Raw genomic sequence first — 20,202 nt, 5'->3', positions numbered from 1 at the left:
TATATATATATATATATATGTTATTCTGGATGCTTTTACTTATGATCCCTCAGCACATTTGGCTGACAGTAGGCTACTTTTGAGCCAATGTTTTAAATGCAAGTTGCATGTTTTTCTTTATTAATGTATGATGCTTTTTTTTTTAACCGGCATTAGCAACAGATGCAAAATAACGTAACTGTTGGTGTCCTTCTGCCTAACCCTACACAACGGGACTTTACATTTCTGTCCCTCTGCTCAGTCAGTCGACTAACCGACTCCTCCAACACGCTGACGTCATTACAGTAGCAATAAACTTGGTCCAGTACTGACCTGGCTTCAAAGCTGACATTAGGTCTTGAGAGATAAGAAAACTCAGATTCTGCAGTGGAACAGGAAACAGGAGTTTGGTGGAAGTAAAAGGAACAAGACGGTAATGATGTTGTAGGCTACACGTAGATCAACACGCACTGGCTGTTTGGCGAAGACCTTCATCTACCGACTTAAAAACTCACCGACAGCTGTCAGATGTTAATGTGATGAGGCACATCCATCCTGCTGTTGGTGGAGTAATGAAATGTGTTGTTTAGGAGAAGCCGAGCTTGTTCCTATCAGGTACCAAAGCCGGGCATTAATATGTTTCGTTAAGCTAGCCTAAATCAAACATCGCTTCCGGTCCGACCCGTAAAAATAATATTTCATATAAAAGATATAGTTCAGTAACAAAATGCAAATGAGTATACGCAAATAGAAATGTGCTTGAAAGAATAACTGTGACGACAAAAATACACCACGTAAAAAACTAACAGTTGCGGCTAAGATAAATAAATGAGACATTCAGTGCAAAGCATCAGATTATTTATTTTATTTTGATAAGAATATTGCCCAGTTTCTGGAATTATAGTGGGCAACTTGTCAACATGAAGCAGCTGACTGAAGCCATGAGAGAGCGTCACCACGGGCACTTAAAGTGGAGCAGGACCTCAAGAATAGAACAGAGTTTAATAGAATACAATAATATCACAATAAAATAGAAAAAAAGATATCACTCGATTTGAATAGAACGCGCTGACGCAATATCACTTTATAACAGATTAGAAAATAAAGCAGAATATTACAACAAAATATCCTAAAAAAGAGGCTAAGTTAAATATTTCAAAAGAACGCAATATATTATTGAAATAATTTAATGAAAAATACAACAGAAAACAAAATATCACAATACATTAGCATAGAATGGAAAATATCACAACTGAAAATATAAATAAAACAAAATATCACAGTAAAATAGAACGTAATATCACCGTATAGATAATGAAAAATATATAGGAAAAAATCTAAATAGCAGAAAGAAGAGATTAAAACAAAGTATACTGCAATGTAAAATGGAAAGAATAGAGTAAATGCAAAAGGGCATAAAGAATATGATAGAATATTGAGTAGAAGACTAAAGTCATTGAGCACATAAAATAAAATAAGGGCATCACTGGAGTTGACTTAATTGGTTTCAGCAAGGAATGACAAGCAGCCAGCAGGTTAGCGTTTAAAGCTGAGCAGCTTTATTCACAGATGGCAGGTTTCAATTCAAGTTTGAAGGAAATACACTCACAGGACTCACACATCTTGGTGGAGGTGGAAAAGGAGGAACAAAGGGAGGAAGGCCTCTGATCGGTGTGACTGGTTGCACCTGAAGGAGGTGTGTTGGGTTTATTAACCTCCCTGATGTGTGGTCATGATGCCTCTGTTTACGGACTTTAAACAACAAGATAACAATATAGAAAGGAAATCTTGCTGACCTAAGATTTGGAAGGGAGCCACTGCTTAAATGCATCCAACATGATCCATCACGTCACGCTGTTTTTACCCTCTGTACAAAACTGCACGTGATCACACTCCGTGATCCAGTGAAACTGTGAATGTTGTGTTTGAGACGTGCATGTAATGAAGTCTCGTGGCGCGTCGCTGCCAACAGGGGTCGCAGCCCACTAACATGTTGCTGGTCAGGGAGGAAACGAGAGGTGTGATGAACCTGGGATGTGTATAGCCTCCTGAACAGGATCGATAAAGGAGAATGGCGCAAACGAGCCGCCCCGGAGTGGCCGGAGCCACAGCTGAGCGCGGACGGGGGAACCAACACACCGCAGGAATGTGTGCAGTTACAGGCAAACACATGCTTGGACATTAACCCACTGTAGTGCTTTTGTCTGTTCTAAAGTCCTCTTACAGAATAATTGGAAATACGGGGCTACATTGCTGCGCCCCCAACGGAAACCTATAATTGGAGACGGGCCAGTGACGCGCTGAAAATAACCAGGTTTCCACTTAGCACCGGTCCATTTTGGGGAGGGCCCACCACGAGGGCGCAGCACCATATATCAGCTCCTTCCAGCTGTTTAGGAATATCCTGCTCATAATATCGAGGCTGCAGCATGGCAGTAGCAACAGCAGGCTCCGTTCTCTCTCCCCGGCTGTCTCCTTCCAGAATGGATATGGGATGACTGGCTGGGTGCTGGGTGCGCACCGGGAATCTCTCGGTGGGAAACGCAAATGCGTTTTTTTTTTAAGGGAGGGAGGGCGGGAGGGGGTAGACTGGCACAATGCGCGACACTGTTGCGTCTGCATGTTTTCACCCCTTGGAAATAGAGGAAAAGATAGGCCGGGGGGGACTGTCCGACTTCTTCCAAAAGAAAATGTGTTCCCCCACCCCCAAAAGGATAATCTTGCTCAATTTATGATGCGTGCAACACCAAGTGATCAGATATTACTGGGGCGGTGGTGGTGGCGGAGGATAGACGGTGAAGTTCAACTTCGCTTGCAGACGCGATCTCCTCCAAACAGCCAGACAACCAACCAGACAGTCGGGGCTTTTTTTTTACGCGATGTCCCCATATGTCTGCGGGATGCGGACACCTGCGCGGCACGCAGGTAACGACCGGGCAGCATCACCTACTTCTGCAGACACTGACAGACAGCAGATCAGCGGGTATGTATCGGCGTGGCCACAGGTTAAACCCAGTAGCATTCCTTCATTACCTCGTCTGAAAGTCAAATCTTGTGGTATAAAATACGTTTCCAGGACCCATGGGTAAACCTTTGTAGTTTCACCCACAATGAGTCCCCGGCGATGGGACTAGTGATGACTGTGTGTGTCAGAGGCTGGGTCTTTGCGGGCAAGGTGAGTCCTCAATTTGTTCAACTGGCCTACAAAGTCCCAGTTTCTGGCTCATGTGACCACCAAGTTATTGAAAGTACATTTCTGCCTCATATTACTCCTTTGAAGAAATTAAATAGGGAACAGATGGGAAGTCTTACGGAGAATATAAATAGACCTTTTTAAGAAGCGCAGTGATACATCAGGGGATAAAGTCTCACTCGATAAGCTCAAACAAGCCATTTAGTACCGCGGACAATATGTGATCTATAATAATTTTCTGGGGTGAATATTTTGGCGATATTATCGAGATAAAACACAATGTATCTACAATAAAAGTAATCATAAGGTCACTAATAAATAGGTTACCATAAGACCCATGTAGACTGCAGGTAGGCCTAATATTATACAAATATAACACCTTTTTCAAATGTATGAGCTCCACTTCTGACAGTAAATTACACAAAGAATTAATGCACCAAAGAGGACCTCATTAGTAAACAGCTGCAGGTATTTAACCAAAGGAAATGTACAGGTATGTAAAAAATACTAGCTCAGAGGGTCAAACAGTAAATGTCATTGTGTAATAAAAACACCTAAAACCTTTCATTAGTCAAACTTGAACGTCACTGCCTTGTGAAAGAGAAGCATGCTTCTCAAGAGTCACAGAAACCCAGAGCAGAGGGTGATTCTGTCTCATGCTTACAATGATGAACTTTAACATGCCATCTCTCTTGAAAATAAGGATCCCTGCATTTCTCAGCTTTTTTTTTGCCTAATTACAAATAGATCATAAAAAGGAGAAAAGCTAAATTGACATGGAAAATCAGTTAATTTGTTGAATAAATATATCTTCAAAATACACTATTGATAAAACCTTAACATTGATTGCGTTCACAAGCAAGGGATTCATACCCTCCTTCAATTTAGATGAGTCCTATAATCCAAAATTGAACAATTTCTGTGAAACCCTCAGCTCAAAATATATGATAATATACCGCTATTAATAAAAACAAACAAAAATCCCAAAGTGCGATTCTCTATTATGTTGAACAAATGTGTAAAGTGGGGAAGAAGTTGTTTTGGAGGCCTGTTTCTATATCTGTCCTGACCCTAGCATGCCGTACATACCTCACTAATGAATATAGCATCGTGACACTAGATGCTCTATGTAATTAAAAGAGCGAAGGGCCAGGGTGGCATCTCCATGCTGCAAGTGACACATAGGTAAGACATTCGCTGAAGCATGGGATTTTTATTTTAAAAACATGAGAACTTCGAGATTATTAGAACACTCCTAAAACAGTCCCGAAGGTGAAACAGACTCCCTTGGCATTGCAGCAAGTGGGAAGTGGTTACATTAATCTTTCCGTCAGTTGTATTTACTGAATAGTTCATGCTTGATCATAAGTTATTTGTAGGCCATGCATTACAGATCAGTGGCAGGTCATTTGTCTCAACAGCCTGCTATTTCTTGTTACGTCTGTAAGGAGTTGCAAGGAAAGTTGACACTTAAACGCCTTAAATTCTAATTAAATACAATGTGATTGTAGGTGATATCCTACTGCTAATTAATGTTACGTGTAGAGAATCCTTGAAGCACTCTTAACATCTTTGTTATCGGGTCATAAAATATACTTAAAAGCAAATATATCGATAAAAGATAAATGTTTGCACCTCAGATCGGACAAGATGAGCTCAACTGTCCTCGCTGGTTCCCTCCGAACGTAGCCCACTAAAGTGTATGACACATCACAGAAAGCAGATAAAACCACTCATGCTAAAAGCTCTCCATATATGCTGCAGGAAAGTACGAGCCAGCGCGAGTATGAGAGCCTAGTAAGGGAGGCTTGGTGGAATGAGCCTGGTTTGAATAAGCAGCATGGCTACGGGGAGCTCTGGGATAGTCACCAAGTGTGTTGATTAAAGTTGTGATATTAAACAGTGCTGGCTGCTACTGCCTGCCAAGACTCTCTGAATGGCATTTCACATTGTTTAAAAGGCCCAATCGGACTCATCTTGCCACTTGCTGCAGTGTTGCTTACATCTTTTTATTTTCCACCCCGGCTGTCTCATATTCTCTCCTCACACCATTTGTTAGCAGGGTAGTAGACGCGTTTTAAATAGACTTTTCCTGCAGGTTGTTTTGTGCTCGGGGTCACCGGGTTCACTTAGTTCTCAAATTCACCACACATATGGATGTTATTGTTAGCATCATATAGACAACTCTGCTAAAGTAAAAGCTTCGATTGTGTTTACCTTTTCTGTGAAAGCTGAACTTCTAATGAACACACAGACCCCTTCTCGGAAATATTGCCCTGAACTCATTCAACCCCCTTTAAAAACGTCACTGCAAATCCCAATAAAACTCTGCCATTAAAATATACAATTCATAAATACTGGAAGGCATGCTTGCTTGCTTGACCCAGCCCTTTAAAAGGTTCAAACTTCAGACGTGTGTGGTTACTCCAGGTTGTTGCGTTTCTTCAGTCACGATTGAACAGATACCAAAGTTATGCATCAAATCGCACTCAAGGAGCCAGCAAGTGTTGTAGTTTGATCTCAAAAGTCTGGAATGAGACATAGAAAGATTAAGCTAGGGAGGGAGGGAGGGAGAGAAAAGGCAGCAAGAAAAGTGAGGGACTTTTAGGGGCAGCTGTGTTTTATCAACCCAGTCATAATGCCCCTAAAAATCCTTATTGCTCTTGCAATGGTCAACAAATCTCCTGATGCAACATGTAGAGGATCTGCAAACAGTGGGGATTCCCAACAACAACCTGTCGCACTGCAGGGCCAGGGCACAAGACTGTATGATGTGTACTTTATGTATTGGTGGCATAGGTTACGTTGATAGATTAACCTTAGTTAAACCAACCGAAGATGTCACAGCGCTTTTTGAATTGCAGAACACAAGAGTGGGATGATGCAGTCTCACGGGAGCTGTTGAAATTGAACAGTAACAACAGTAACCTTCATCACAGGTTTCACAACCCATTTGCTGATGCAGATTAGCACAAAGTTAGAAACGTTTACAACTCTATCTGGGAACGGCACAGGCTCAATGAACAATATACTAACAACACCAATGTTTCCCTTTTGGCAGACTTATGAGTTACGCTGTCATTGTTTTACTGACTTCATAGTTTAACATGCGGACTGGGGAGTCAACGCTCCTTGTCCTTCAGTATTTTCACTTTGCAATCAAGTGCCAAGAGACAGACTGAAAGATAGAGACAGAAAGGCAGGTAGACTGGTAAATAAGACAGGCTGGCAAGCCGCAAAGGCAGACCAACACAAAGTCAGAGTATAGATACACAGTACAGGCTGGTAGAGATGCAGGCAGGCAGATGGGTGCATAAAGACAGATAAATAATGAGACATCTTGACATGACAGCAGCTGTACGGAGTGATATAGAAAATGGCAACCAGGCAGACACAGAAAAAGACTGTCAGCAATAGAGAGAGAAAGAAAGAGACATTGAAATAAGAAGGCTGTGGAGGGTGTGGTGAGGTGAGCTGTCCTGGCTGGAGAGCGGGTGTTGTGAAGTGGAGCTCCCGATGTTGGTCAGTGAGTCATCGGTGGGAGGCTATTCTGTTGAGTTTCCTAGTGGGACGGCTGTTGCCAAAGGAAGGAAGAATCCTCACATCGAGGGAAAGAGAGAGACAGACAGACGAGGGGAGAGGGAAAGTGTGGACAATGACTCAGGGCCATGAACCACATGGTAATGTAGGGAGGGAGGGAATTACTCATCAGAGCATGTGGAATCTCATACGGCTATCACAGGACTGACAGTGTGCTTACCCCATGGCGGCTACATAGCCATCACTCCCTTAGGCACCAGCTCAACACCAATCAGCCTCGCTTTTACCAACTGAGAACAGAGTGAAGGTGGAGATGAGGGTCAGCCCGGGAAGGTTTTCTTTTATTCTTTCATCAAGAACCGGATCCCCTCCAATTTGGGCACCTCAGGGGAACATCATGAGGTGCCCTGACAATAGATTTTTTTTATCAAAGCTGAATCCACTCCAGTATTTCTGAGTCACAAAACTTTTCTCCAAATTGTCTCGGTCACCTGGCTTTTTGCAGCCTCCATGTGACTGACAAGTATTTTTTGAATATACTGCATCATTATCTGACAAAACCATTTGAATTTAAGCAGAGGCTATAACAGCCCTTCCGATTCTGGGTGTTGTAGAATATGTCAAATCTTAGGCCAAGTCGAGTAGCTATAGAAACACCAGAGTGTGGGAGGCCAGCCTGGCTCAGGTCCTGGTTTTAATCAAGAAAGATAACGTTAACCATCGAATTATCGAGTGTTAATATTGAGGCATTTAAAGAGGACTTTCACCTCCGTCCCTGTCTGCTTACATTTGGGTTTAAAATTACAGCAAGTCGGTGCAGGCCTATCTGCTCTTTCTCCGAATTAGGCAATACTGTCAAAATATGTAATCAAAGAAACGTTTCAAAAGGACTGAAAATGGATTTATGAATATGTATCAACAGTACACGTAGAGGAAGAGAGGGTGACATTTTAAGTCCAGTAGCTTGGCTTACAAAACCGCTCTTGAACGGCTGTGTAAATCTCTCTTCATGGTGATAGATTTGCCACAACAGCAAGCCTGTAGATGACAAAGTTGGATTGAGTGACGACAAAACAGAGAATATTTAAACGAGTGAATGTGACATGCAACATGGCTTCTCTTTTTCTGTTGGAGACTTGGCAGCTGAACCTCCAGATGTCCTTTAATGTGAGTAGTGGTGAATTAAGCGTTAAGACATAGCTCAATGGTGGAGGGGGAAGGAGTCAGCAGAAAGTTTGTGTGACACATCCACCCAGGTATACTTTATGTGTAGGCCTATGTGTGTTATACACCTGTCACAAAGATGGTTAGTAGGCAACAACCTTTTTTCCTTACACTTTGCATATTTGCATATGCAGCGAAAAAGATGGTACACCTTGATGGCATGACTCAACAGGTGAAAGGAGCACACCCATAAGACTAGTTTAGACGCTCCGTTACGAGTGGCGGCACAGTCCCAGATCTCTCTCACACAGAGGTTGCCATTAGGGTGTGGGCTGACAGTTGTCCAACACGAGAAGAACCACTCAAATACAGAGCAAACACTGCAGACAAAAGCAAGAGCGTTAGAAAAACTGGAGCAGACCTTCCCTGTCAATCCCTCCAGCAGCCCTCTTTAAAAATGAGAATGAACCCTCCTGACTTGCTTTTAAGCCCATCAGCCTGTGAGACTGCCAGACTTTGGAATGATTAGAGCAAACAGAGAGGAGGGTAATCAGCCATCATAAATCTGTAGTAATTTCCCCATCTTAGTAACACCTTCTTCAGCCATATAAATGAGAGGCCGTTGTTGCTGTTCACTGCCTTTCTGGATGTGTGGCTGGTTGCACCAGGTCTTTGAAATAACTAGACCAAGTTTGTGCTAGTTGTTTGCTAACTTTAAGTGGACATTTATAAATCACTAACAGATCGCACCACATAAGCTACTTATAACGCAGACATTAGTTGTAACTAAATATATACGGCAAATAACTGCGTAGGTGTAACTGCTGCATAGCTAAATGAATGAACAAAAAGCCAACGTTAGCTTGCTAATATATTTAACGGCTAATATATTAGCAAGCTAACGTTGGCTTTTTGTTCATTCATTTAGCTATGCAGCAGTTACACCTGGCAGTTATTTGGTCTTAATATGATCCAGGTACTTGTTAAAATGATGCTTACAAAGTTATGGATTTTAAATTTAATTTCTCAGCAATATACATAAAATGACAAAATGTTATGCCCATAATGTTAGACTTATCGTATAACCTGCTTAGCGAAAGCATCACGTTAGCAGAGCAGCAGCTGCAGTGCTCCATCTATGTCTACGTAGGATGCGTTCAGGCACGGTACTGAGTGTAGGTCAACTGCTTTTAAAAAAACAAGAGCCCGTAATCGGCTGTCGGGGAATCAGGGGTCAGCACTGTGTACACACTCACACAAACACTCCCAGCCAGATACATTATCTCTCTACCTCTTAACCTCTACTTTACTCACTGTTTGCTTTTCATATGGAATGTCAAACTGTCATACCTTTCTGCGTTGGCCTGCGTTCAGTTCAGTCAGCAGCCTGGACTGATCTACCACTGTTTGTCTTTGTGATTATGTTTGCAAATATGTAAGCCGAGTGTTGATGTTTGTATTGTATGAAACTATTTGCTATAGTATGAGGAGAAATAGTTGAGAGGTGCTCCACTGCCTGAGCTCGAATTCAACCTCAATATTTTGAAAAGTGTCTTCTATATCCCTTGCTAACCACACAGGGGCACGTCGGTTTCAAGTTGTTTTCTGGCTATTTTGGGTCAACGATGCATGTTGGCAGACGTCCTCGGCACTTTCTCTTTGCATTGCAACATTTTTTGGAGGCTGAACTCGGCTCAGTGTTTGTTGTGCCCTGGTATTGAGTAACAATGAGCTCCGCAGGGCGATTGGCAGATGTCTGTTTGGTGCTGCAGATACAGTCATGTCATTGTGTGGAGTCAGCAAGTGGTGTGTGTGTGTGTGTGTGTGCGCGTGTGTGTAAGGGGTGAGGAAAATGTTTGTTTTGGCTGAAAGATCATTTGCCAAAAAAATGATTGCACTGGCAAATTTGAGTGTCTTATCCGTCCAACCTCCTCAATTGTCATAATGGAAAGGTGGCCACTTTACTTCCCCGCACCCACCTCCTTCACAATTGTTTTGGAAGCTAAGGGGGCTAATGGTGATCTGCGGTTGGCCTATTTCAATGTGGTGTTTCTTTTAAACAGAGACAGCAGTGGAGGTAAGCTGCTGTTTTTCCCAAACTTCTATGTAAGATTTGTAGCTAACAAGGGGATGAAGTAAACATTTGTAGCTAATCAGGAGCATGACAGAGCCTAAGGGTTGCTCTGATCTTTTTTTTCTCCTTGCTGTGGCTCACTTGAAGTCCCGTTGTCTGGCTCAAGCCAACATCCTTCCATCCAGAGGGGCTCGGTGTCAAGCTTGGCTCTGAGGAGATTACAAAAAGGGGAAACCCATCCTCCCCAAAACCTTCTTACGTTACAGAACAGGTTTTTTGCTTCTATCGAAAGCTGTCAATAGAAGTTTTTCAAGCCGCTTGCAAAACATCAATTACTGCTTTTTTTGGTCTTCCATGTTGGCAGAATTGTCAGTCACGGGACAGTCGGATCAAGCCATAGTTGGGTTTCAGAAGAAAGTGAGATTGTATGTGTGTGTGTGTGTGTGTGTGTGCGCATGGGTTTTTATACCCTTGACTATACCCTTACTCTATAGTCTTGTATGCGAGTATTGTTGATCTACAGAGCACATTAGCAGCTGGGTCTGTGAAATATCAGCATCAGCATTGCTTTTCAATGTAACCATTTTAACTGATGTGGACATGAATAAATTGTCTGTGTGTGTGGGGTATGTCTGGTTAAGTGTTGAATGAAGAGCTGTTTTATATTTGCATCAGAGCAATGGGGGCCAAAATGTAATAGGCAAGCCCGAGGCGACCTTAATCCCAGTTATGTGCCTTCTTAGAACTTCATTCTCATTCCTTGGGCATATGAACAGTAGCCAGTGCCCGTCTGACTCCCAAACAAACAGTTTTAGGAATATCTTTTAGATATGCATCCCAAATATTCAGATACACTTTAATGACTATCTTATTTGGGTTTCCAGTGCTTTATTTTTCATCCTTTATGCCTGTTTTCTTGTTATTCTTGGATATTTTTTTCTTGACTCATGTCTAGACAAATTTACCTTGTAATGTAATTTCAAGACTTGTGACGTTGACTACTTTCCTATAAATGTTTTTCTGTAGTACACTCAGTTTATTCTTATGACATTTTAGAAGATGCGCTTATTCACTTTCTTGCCAAGTATTAGATGAGAAAATCCATAACACTCATGTCTATACATGGTAAATATTAAGCTATTGCAAGCAGTTGTTAGCTTAGCATATAGAGTGATAAAAGCTAGCCTGGCTCTGCCTAAAGGTAACTAAATCCACCTACAAACACCTCTCAAGCTCACTGATTAACACTGTTCAACTTTGTTTATAGCATACTGACGCCTTTACGTGGAACTATAACACTGTGAGTTGTATTAATGCTTTGTCTGTTCAGATTCTGACCACTTGCATCACAGTCTTTCATTCTCTCAGTTTGCTCACGTCTGGTGACATTTTAAACTCCCTCTGCGCTAAATTTTCAAACAGCCCCTGGCTTTATGAAGCAAGAGGAGGATAAAAGGCAACATCAAATAAAGAGATACTTTGGAGGCTAGCATTAATGCAACAAGCATAGAGTCCTTATACTTCCAGCAGAGCCTTAGCAACAGCTACAGTCATTTGTTTTACAAATCAACTTGTTATAAAGGAACATGTACATAATAGAATAAACACTCCCCATTTCCGTAGGATGGGGGTTACAGGGTGATGGAGTTTGAAGGGTAAACTAGGCTCAACTTTGTTAGTCCCCACCCGGTCAAATCCTAATGGATGGGAAATTGACAGCTGCCTCGGTCTTAAACTAGCAAAGACACTTGCGTCAAGCTTTGCACTGTGCTGCTCCTGAAGTGGAAGCTACCCCCCCCCCCCCCCCCCTCACGTGTAACATATTTGTAGTGATACAGTCTCTCTCTCTCTCTCCCTGTCAGTACAGTAACTCGCTCTACCTGGCCTAGTACGTATCAGCCTGCGGTAAGGTGATTGGACACAGCGCCTCGGCTTGCACACAGCAGTCTTGAGCAAGAGAAAAAAGGTGTTAATGTGGAGTGCTATCACACTTTTCTTTATCCCCTTATTGGACTACCTTTGGGGATACTACTGTGTGCGTGCATCAATTAGTAATGATGATGTTATGTCTGCTGACGATGTTATGTAGGATATATGAATGCACGTTAGCAACAGTAGGCTAATTCATGTGGGTGCTATTTTATGTTTGAGCTAACATTGTGCATCTGTTTATGTGCGCTGCAGGAATTCTGTTTCTGTTTATTGAATGTGTTATTTCTGTATATAATGTGTTATGTGTAATTTTAATTTTTATATTCAGAAAAAATGTAAACATAACATTCACGAAACAACACACTGGGAAATAGGAACGCGTCCCAAGGCCAAAAAAAATCACAGAGAGGAAAAACGGGAGGGAGGAAGACAAAATAACACATTCAGAAAAAGACAGACAGACAGACACAGTGCAAGGGACCAATCACACACACAGACAAAAGAAAAGGCTACAGCATTGCCTTCAGGACTCAGCAAAGCATTGCCAAGTGTCCAAAGTCTTCCGCGGGGCCCCACCCCCGTTGAAGGTTCCGTGTACGTAACATCCTTAAAAGAAAGGATCCATGAACGAACAGATAAGTCATGAGGTTGCTTCCAACGGGTTGCAATCATCCTCTTAGCAGCTATAAGTCCAGCAAACACAGCATGTTTTTGAACTTTTGAAAGCTGAAAGGCTGACAGGTCATTCATAATCAAACTGTAACATTAATCAAGGTGGAAAATTTGGATGCAATATTGTTTCAGAAGTGATCAACAGCAGAGCACTCCCAGAACATGTGAAGACATGTACATTGTGCTTTTATTGGGCAGAAAGTGCATACAGGGCTGTTAATTATTTTCATGTGATGCATTTTCACGTGGGTGAGATACATGTTAGTCCTATGTATGAAATTTTAGTGAATCGGCTGATGATCTGGATTGCAAGATACTTCTGGAATGTTAGACCATACATTATGCCTGTCGAGAGCTGGGCCTAGGCGATCACGTGCCCGGATCCTCTAAATAGGAAGGCCAAGGTGGCCAGATATCACCAAGAACTGATAAAGTCTAGAGACCATACCAAAGTTTTTAGGATGCACAGTTAATAACTTCCGAATAGTAGTGATGGGCAAAGGCCTCTGCCAAGGGACACCATAGGCCTTGAGTGCCGATCTTAATTGCAGGTAAAAAAAAAAAAAGAGGAACGTGGCAAACCAAATGCATTTTGTAAGTCAGAAAAAGATAACAAGTGTTTGACCGATCAATATGTGGGTCCCACACAGCATTGAAATCTGCACCAAATAAAAAAAACACAGTCTGTTAACTCCAGCATAGGATTGGTGAGCGTATTATAGAAATTGCCATCAACAAACATTAGGCGCGTAAGCTAACACAAATTTTTCCGGCACCAAATTCTGTTGTGGAGATTCCAATCCTGCCTGTATCATCCGACTAAGAGGACAACACTTTAAGGGGTTTATTCTGTTTGACAACAAATGCCACGCCTTTTGTTTTTGAGTTTGCTGATGAGGATGCAATTGTGTGATAGAATCTATTGGCTAAACGGCAAGCGTCCACCTGCAGTAAATGAGTCTCCTGTAATAATGCAATGTCAACATTTGTATTTCTTAGTAAACCCAGAGTGTGGGCGCATTTTTGAGGAGCATTCAGTCCACCAAAATTCCAAACTAAAAGTTAAAGATCACCCATTATCAAAAAAGCTGCGTTTAAAAGGAAAGTACATGTGGATATTGCTACTGCCTTTCATTTCGCTAAATCCTAATAATAGTGCATCCAAAGTCAAGTCCCTCAATACACAAAACGTGTCAAACACAGAACAACAGACAAGACATTGACACAGAAGGGAGATAAGGGGGGAAACATAGCCAGAGAGGCTAACATCTAAAATAGGTGATCTGTGATCAAGATTGGATACGGGACAGAAAAAATAAGCACTAGCCCAAAAATATCTGGTTGCTACAGCAACTGGTTTCACACTAAATTAACATCATAATAAACACATTTTCCGTCAACAGAAACAAGAAACACAAAGCACATAACACCTTGGAAAGGGACCTCTAGCCTAGCAGTGGCCTAGCTAACCTACGGAGAGTAGACTAACTATATTAAGCTAGGTCGCCATAGCATTCAGAAACACAGTCTCTGTAATCCTATCAGACAACAGTGTGACAAAAGTCAGGACGCATTAAGAGAACAATGATGATGGTCCATGTCCATCAAGCAGTTGTTTCAGTCCTGATCCTCCTCCACAGCGCTCTCCGTGATAGAATCCGAAGCGTCGGCTATCCCCGCCGCAGCAGCAGGAGGACAGGGGGCAGCCCAGTTCACAAAGTCCTCAGCACCTTCTAGCCCCTCTTTCAGCCCGACGATGAGGATGTTGCATCTCCGGTGTCTGCCATGTCTGCTAGCTTCACCTCCAGCTCTTGAAAAGCATGTTGCTTTCCACAGTGTTTATTCACATCCGCTCTGATAGAGACAAGGCTTGCAGTCAGAGATGCTAGCTGAGCACGGATAGCAGTTAGCTTGTTGTCATTCTCGACTGCCAACTGCTGAATCTGAGAAAAACGTGGCTCGAGGTAGCTTTTCTGTTTCTCCAGCAATGCAGTCCTTTACCAAACCGTATGAATGTGTCCCAGCCAAGGCCAGTATAGGAAATTAACTAACAGATCAACTTTTTATTTAAAAAAAACTATACAACTATGACTTTCCCTGTTTCCTGCAACTTCATTGCAACAATTGTACAAAAAACATGGCAACTTTTATTGCAATTCTTTACAAAAGCTCCCACAACATCAGGCATTTTGGGCCGTGAGAATCTAAAAAAAAAATTGGAAATCCTGTAGGGACTGTTAACTGTTAGGCCATTGTAGTAGAATGGGCTGTAACCTTATACTTGAAGTTAACTACTTGATTAATGCAGCTTGTTGGGAGTTGCAATTGGCATGCATGGATGTTATGGGATGATTACATTTAAATTTAGTTTTATATTATTTTATACATATTTACTATCATGAAATATGTAAGATAAGACCAAACAAAATTCGGGCACACAAGTGTGTTTTTTTAGATGCTGTGAGTCGTTGCATACTGCGTCAGTTGACTTATATAACTTATTGTCGCACCCAAAGCTCAGTTAGGTTTTTACTGGGCTATCATTGGGATGACATTTGAGGCACCAGCTGAAACATCTGAAGACCTTTTATATTACCTGCTCACAATTAAACCTATTTATCATTTTAACAAATTATCTAAACATATTGCAAAGTACCTTTTTTTTCCCTCCAGGATATATGCTACACATCAAAATAATTTCTGCAAGATATTGGGGGTGCTAAGAAGAATAAGCAATTTGATGATTTATTTCAAAAATGTATATAATTTTTCCATTCGTTATTTTCAGTGGCCTGCTGGTCGGCCTGGCAGTGTTCAATTCGCAGCGGTCAGCAAGAAAGATTTGCGATGTAGCCTTGGGAATGTTCTTTGCTAGCAAAATAGAATAATTTACATGAAGAGCATACATGTTCACATTGCCAGTGTTTCCACTGAGTCCGTTCACATGCACACCAATATTCCACAATTTTCCTGAATATGACAATATTCCAAATTTGATACGTAAAAGATGTAAACAACGAATTCCGGTAGGATATAACATTTGCCAAATTAAGATGTGTAATATATTCCGGTATTATTTGTATTTTAAAAGCGTTCTTTGGATATGTATACAGCAGATAATGACTATGTATCTCAGTTGGGGTTTTTACTGCAGTTTACAGCCCTTTTGCCTGTTGATGGCTTATGGTCAGCTTTGTGCCAAAAACGTGCGAGGCTGCAGACCCAATAAAAAGGAGAAACACAGCTACTTTTAAACATCATCACAGACTTGGATATCAACAAGTTTTTGGATATGTGCACACATTGCTACGACAACCATTTCAAGAAGCTGATTGAAGGAATGAAAGAAGGACGCTGTGCTCGCGTGTTCCAACAAATCCCCCACCGCTGGTAAACTTTGAAAGAATTGTATTTTGCATGGCTATGAATTAACAGGACTATTAGTTGACTATTTACTTTCATTAGCCATGTAAACAGCTTTTCTTTTTAGGAATAGGGGCAAAAAACGGAACATTATGTGCACGTTATCGTAGTCACTGTTAGAATGAATAATGAATTGTTGGACATGGATCTGTGGCTCAATAAAACATAATGAAACTCAATCCAATAATACCAACCCAACAGAGATGGGCCTGTAACTCCAGCAATGTCGCGGGACTGCACTGATATAGTTCATTTAGACAGGTAGAGCAACAAGCACCAAAACAATTTTTCGACAAAAAACGGCAACTCATTTAAGTTTTAGAAATGTTGGCCACTTTTAGAGCAGTTTTCCTTCTCAGTCCTAGCTCATGTTGCAGCCATTCATCAGGCACATATCACATTCATATGTTGTCTGCAAATGTAGAAGCCAACAGTATTTTATTCTGACTACGTTACATTATGAGGACTTTGACAAGGCCCTGTAACAATGCTGCAGATACAAATCCACGCTTGGTGGTCAAAGTAGGCGGGGGCTGTATAAAAAACTTTTGCAGGCCTCAACCAAATTGTACCCTGTTAAGCTGGTAACCACCTTGTTGACTGTCTTTTTCTTTGTAGGATCCGCCTGGCTCAGGCATAGAGGGATGTGTTGTGTGGCAGGCATCAAGATAATTAAGCAGTCAAAGTTTAGCTTTCCTGGAAGTTGACCGTATTAGCGAGACGCTTCTCTATTCTCACTTCTTCTTTAATTTTTTTTTTCTGACTGGGAAGTGTCACACAGGAAGCTTTGTACTGGGTGTGAAGAAGAAGACATGCATGCTTAATAAGCACGATTAAAAACGGCTAAATTCTTGTTTTAGCAATGTAGCTCTGCTAACTGATCTGATTGTCAAAGTGGTGGCTTAATTACGCGGTCTGTTAACGCAAAGACACAAACGGTGACATTTGTTGTTGTGTAAATAATAATCAGCGGTTTAATTTCATACTTCCTATATATAAAAAAAAAGACAGAAATCTGAAACCAGGCATCGATATTTAACCTTCTGAACTCACTTGTCAAACACAGATTAACATCTTTGACTTGCCAAAAGGATATCATGAGTTCATATTAAACACTCACTCTACTTGTCAGTGATATGTGTAGTGCCGGACAGTAAAAGGGAGAAAAAAAAGTGTAAGGAATGGTCTTCTACTTTTGAGATTTACAGCCGTGGGGTCACCAGTGGAAATGGAGCTAGAGCAGAGTGGTGCAAAGCTCTCTTCCTCCTCCCTTTTTGGCCTCCTTCACCTTCCCTGCTCCCACCCAATTTCTTTTACTCTCTTGTTACTGCATATGGGTCATACTGTGATTATGTGTACATGCAGGTAAATAAGTTCTCTTTTCCAGTGAGAGTATGGAAAGAAGTACTCAAACCTGTGCCTTTTAAAAGTAGCAACACCATAGAACAATGCTGCATTTAAAGTAAAAGGTCATGCTTATAACTCACTGTTAAATTGTTCTTGTGTGTCAAAAGAGGACTTATTGTGAGAATCAAAGCCTTCATTCGTTAACCAGCAGGAAGTTCTTCTAATGTTTTAGCTGGTTTAATTACACCATGTTGATGTAGTGTAATTTAACACAAACTTGTGCTAGCTGGATAAAACACTTTTTTTGTTCAAACTAAACATTAAAGGTGTCATTGAAAGATTCATGCAATTGGTTTAACATAATTATATGAACTTGGGAACATGCACTTTCTCCTTTTTTTACATCTGAAACGTGCATGCAGCATATACTGTACATGTGTTGATACATGAATAGCCTTAAGTAATCATTTACAGTATAGGATCCATACACTACCTTTTGTTTGAGGAATTTGCCCATGTGGTGCATGTTGAAATTAACTAGAATATAACAAGAATTGTTTAAAATTGACCATTATTTTGAATGATTAACAGTGCTAGGTAATATATGTATTCACCAGTATGTGAAAATAAAGGCAAGAAGAAGCTGTAGCAAACCGTGTTGTTTTCAATAGTTTACCTGCGCTTCCCATAAGAAGTCAACGCAATCTTGACCCAGGCAGGAAGGCAGGATGTTTTTGATGAAGCAGCGGGCTTAATTTAGGTCCAAGCATTCTCAGCATCTGTTACCTAACTCCCAACGATCTTAACATAGTGCGGGAGGCGCTTGTGTGTGTGTTTTATATGCTCATGTTTATACAAGCAGGCAAGATATATAATGAAGAACCTTACACCAACACTTTGCAATGCTAATAAGACTAGAATAAATCCCCAATGCAAAGACATCCTCCTTTTAGGTTGATGAATAATAATAATTGCAGCTTTACAACAAACTATTGTGATATGGTGTCTCTTTGATATGATTTTATTAATACTGGCTATAAAAAATAATAATCCCATTAACCCTGCCAAACACCCACAATCTGGATTTCTTCTTCTAAACGAATTGGCTTAGTTGTATCTCTTGCTTAGCTGTAACATAACCAAACAGGCGTCTGCGTTGCCAGCAAACCAGCAAACCACCAAAAGCAAAAGACGAATGCCAACAACCTCTGCCAAAGACTTCAGCTTGCACCCAGTGTTCTCTTACTGGTACATTGAGACATTTTCGGCCTACTTCTTTGAATCACAGAATTTTTTTTTTTGCCTGTATGTAAACATGTTTTTATTCATAACACTTGAATAAGAAACTATTATGCAGCTATACTGTATAATAGAATTACATGAACCCACACGTTCTAATGTTGTAGCCCCCTCTCTGTGAAACTGGGGTGTAATCCGTGTTTGATGAGCACATGCATGTGGTAATAGGAGCAATGTTGTTGTTTTTTTAAAAAGAAGACCACACAGCAGCATGGTCAGATCAGGTTGTCAAAGACCATATTTAAAATCTGGCCATAGGAGTCAGAGCCATAACTTCTCTCACTCGATGTTGCGCTACACTCCCCTCCTCTGCATCCCATTTCTTCTTCATCTCATCCCACTACCGGCTTTTGGTCTTTTCGATGCACTTTTTAACTCTTCACCCCCTTTTACAGTACATATCCAAATTTTAATTCACTACTTCTTTCTCTCCATATGCTGTGCTTGACATCCAGAGAGGCAGCAACTTTGGCGTCTGCCTTTGTTGTGTTTCACAGGCAGCGTCTTCAGATTAAAATGGATCCGCCAAAATGGACTGTAAATTCTGTATCATACCATTTAAGAAAAAAGACCACTGTTGATGTAGTGCTATTATCTGGTAAACAAGTCAAGACCAAACAAATGTGGGAAGTCGGGTAATGAGCTGTATTTTTAAGAAATTCTTTATATTTGGAAATGATGCTTAATTGGCTTAAATATTGAGGTCAGTTTTATTTTAAAGGTGCTACGTACTGTACACTCACTGGTCCCTGTTGTTGTAGATTTGTTTCATCCAACTCCTGGCCAAGTCAGTGGTTCTCATCTTTTTCAAGTGGCAACCCCCCAGAATAATAAGGTTGGTATCAGTACCCCCCCCCGCCCCCCATCCCCCTCGAGAGTTACAAAACGGTGTAATCAGCTGTTTCTACTCGCCTCCCTCTGCTGATGTTGAGTGTTTTTTTTGTGAATGCGCTAATTAAAACATGTAAACAAATAATACTTAGCAGCTTGCACCTAGCCTTGTCCAATGTGCATCAGGCTTTGTGGATTTTTTATATGTTTGGGACTTTTTCTCTCCCTGATTTACAAATTAAGCTCTGAATATAACACATAAAATGTACCCAATGCACACAGTAATGTAAAAACCATTCCCCAGTCTAGAATAGTATTTACATTTTTTTCTCCCCAACCATCTGTCGTCCCCCAGAAATATCTCACTATCACTTGGGGGTCCCGACCCCCAGGTTGAGAACCACTGCTCTAAGGCAGACCTGGCAGGCTGGCAGCAGCTGTAACAGTGCTCTTACTACCATTCATCATGGATAAAATGGCAAACACTGTACAAATCAACTGGCATAAATGTCCAAACTTCTTTTCAGCTCGGTGGCTCAGAACCTATTGTGGAGCCAACGTGGCTGTCAACAACAAGACATGACATTGTCCCATTTTCACGCCGGAGGCCTCCCGTTAAGGAGTTCTCTTAAATACCTCTTTAGTGTCACATGGAGTCGAGCCCGCAACCACCAGCAGAGCTGAGCTGAGCTGCAGAGCTGCTGAGACCTGCCAGACCCAAAGCTCCCCCTGCCAGGGGCCTCGGCTC

General features: G+C 41.4%; 1 long non-coding RNA gene across 1 annotated transcript; it reads right to left on the bottom strand.

The window, feature by feature from the left end:
• Positions 1–17,545: 17,545 nt before the first annotated feature.
• On the bottom strand, positions 17,546–19,676 carry LOC117951821. Its single transcript, XR_004658255.1, has 3 exons — positions 19,603–19,676; positions 19,045–19,046; positions 17,546–17,556 (listed from the first exon to the last, which is right to left on the bottom strand). It is a non-coding gene; the product is annotated as an uncharacterized LOC117951821 (long non-coding RNA).
• Positions 19,677–20,202: the final 526 nt, after the last annotated feature.

This window comes from Etheostoma cragini, chromosome 2, assembly GCF_013103735.1.
Source record: "Etheostoma cragini isolate CJK2018 chromosome 2, CSU_Ecrag_1.0, whole genome shotgun sequence".
NCBI classification, from domain to species: domain Eukaryota; kingdom Metazoa; phylum Chordata; class Actinopteri; order Perciformes; family Percidae; genus Etheostoma; species Etheostoma cragini.
Note: the sequence above shows the minus strand (reverse complement) of the source record. Positions and strands in the feature narration are given on the sequence as shown.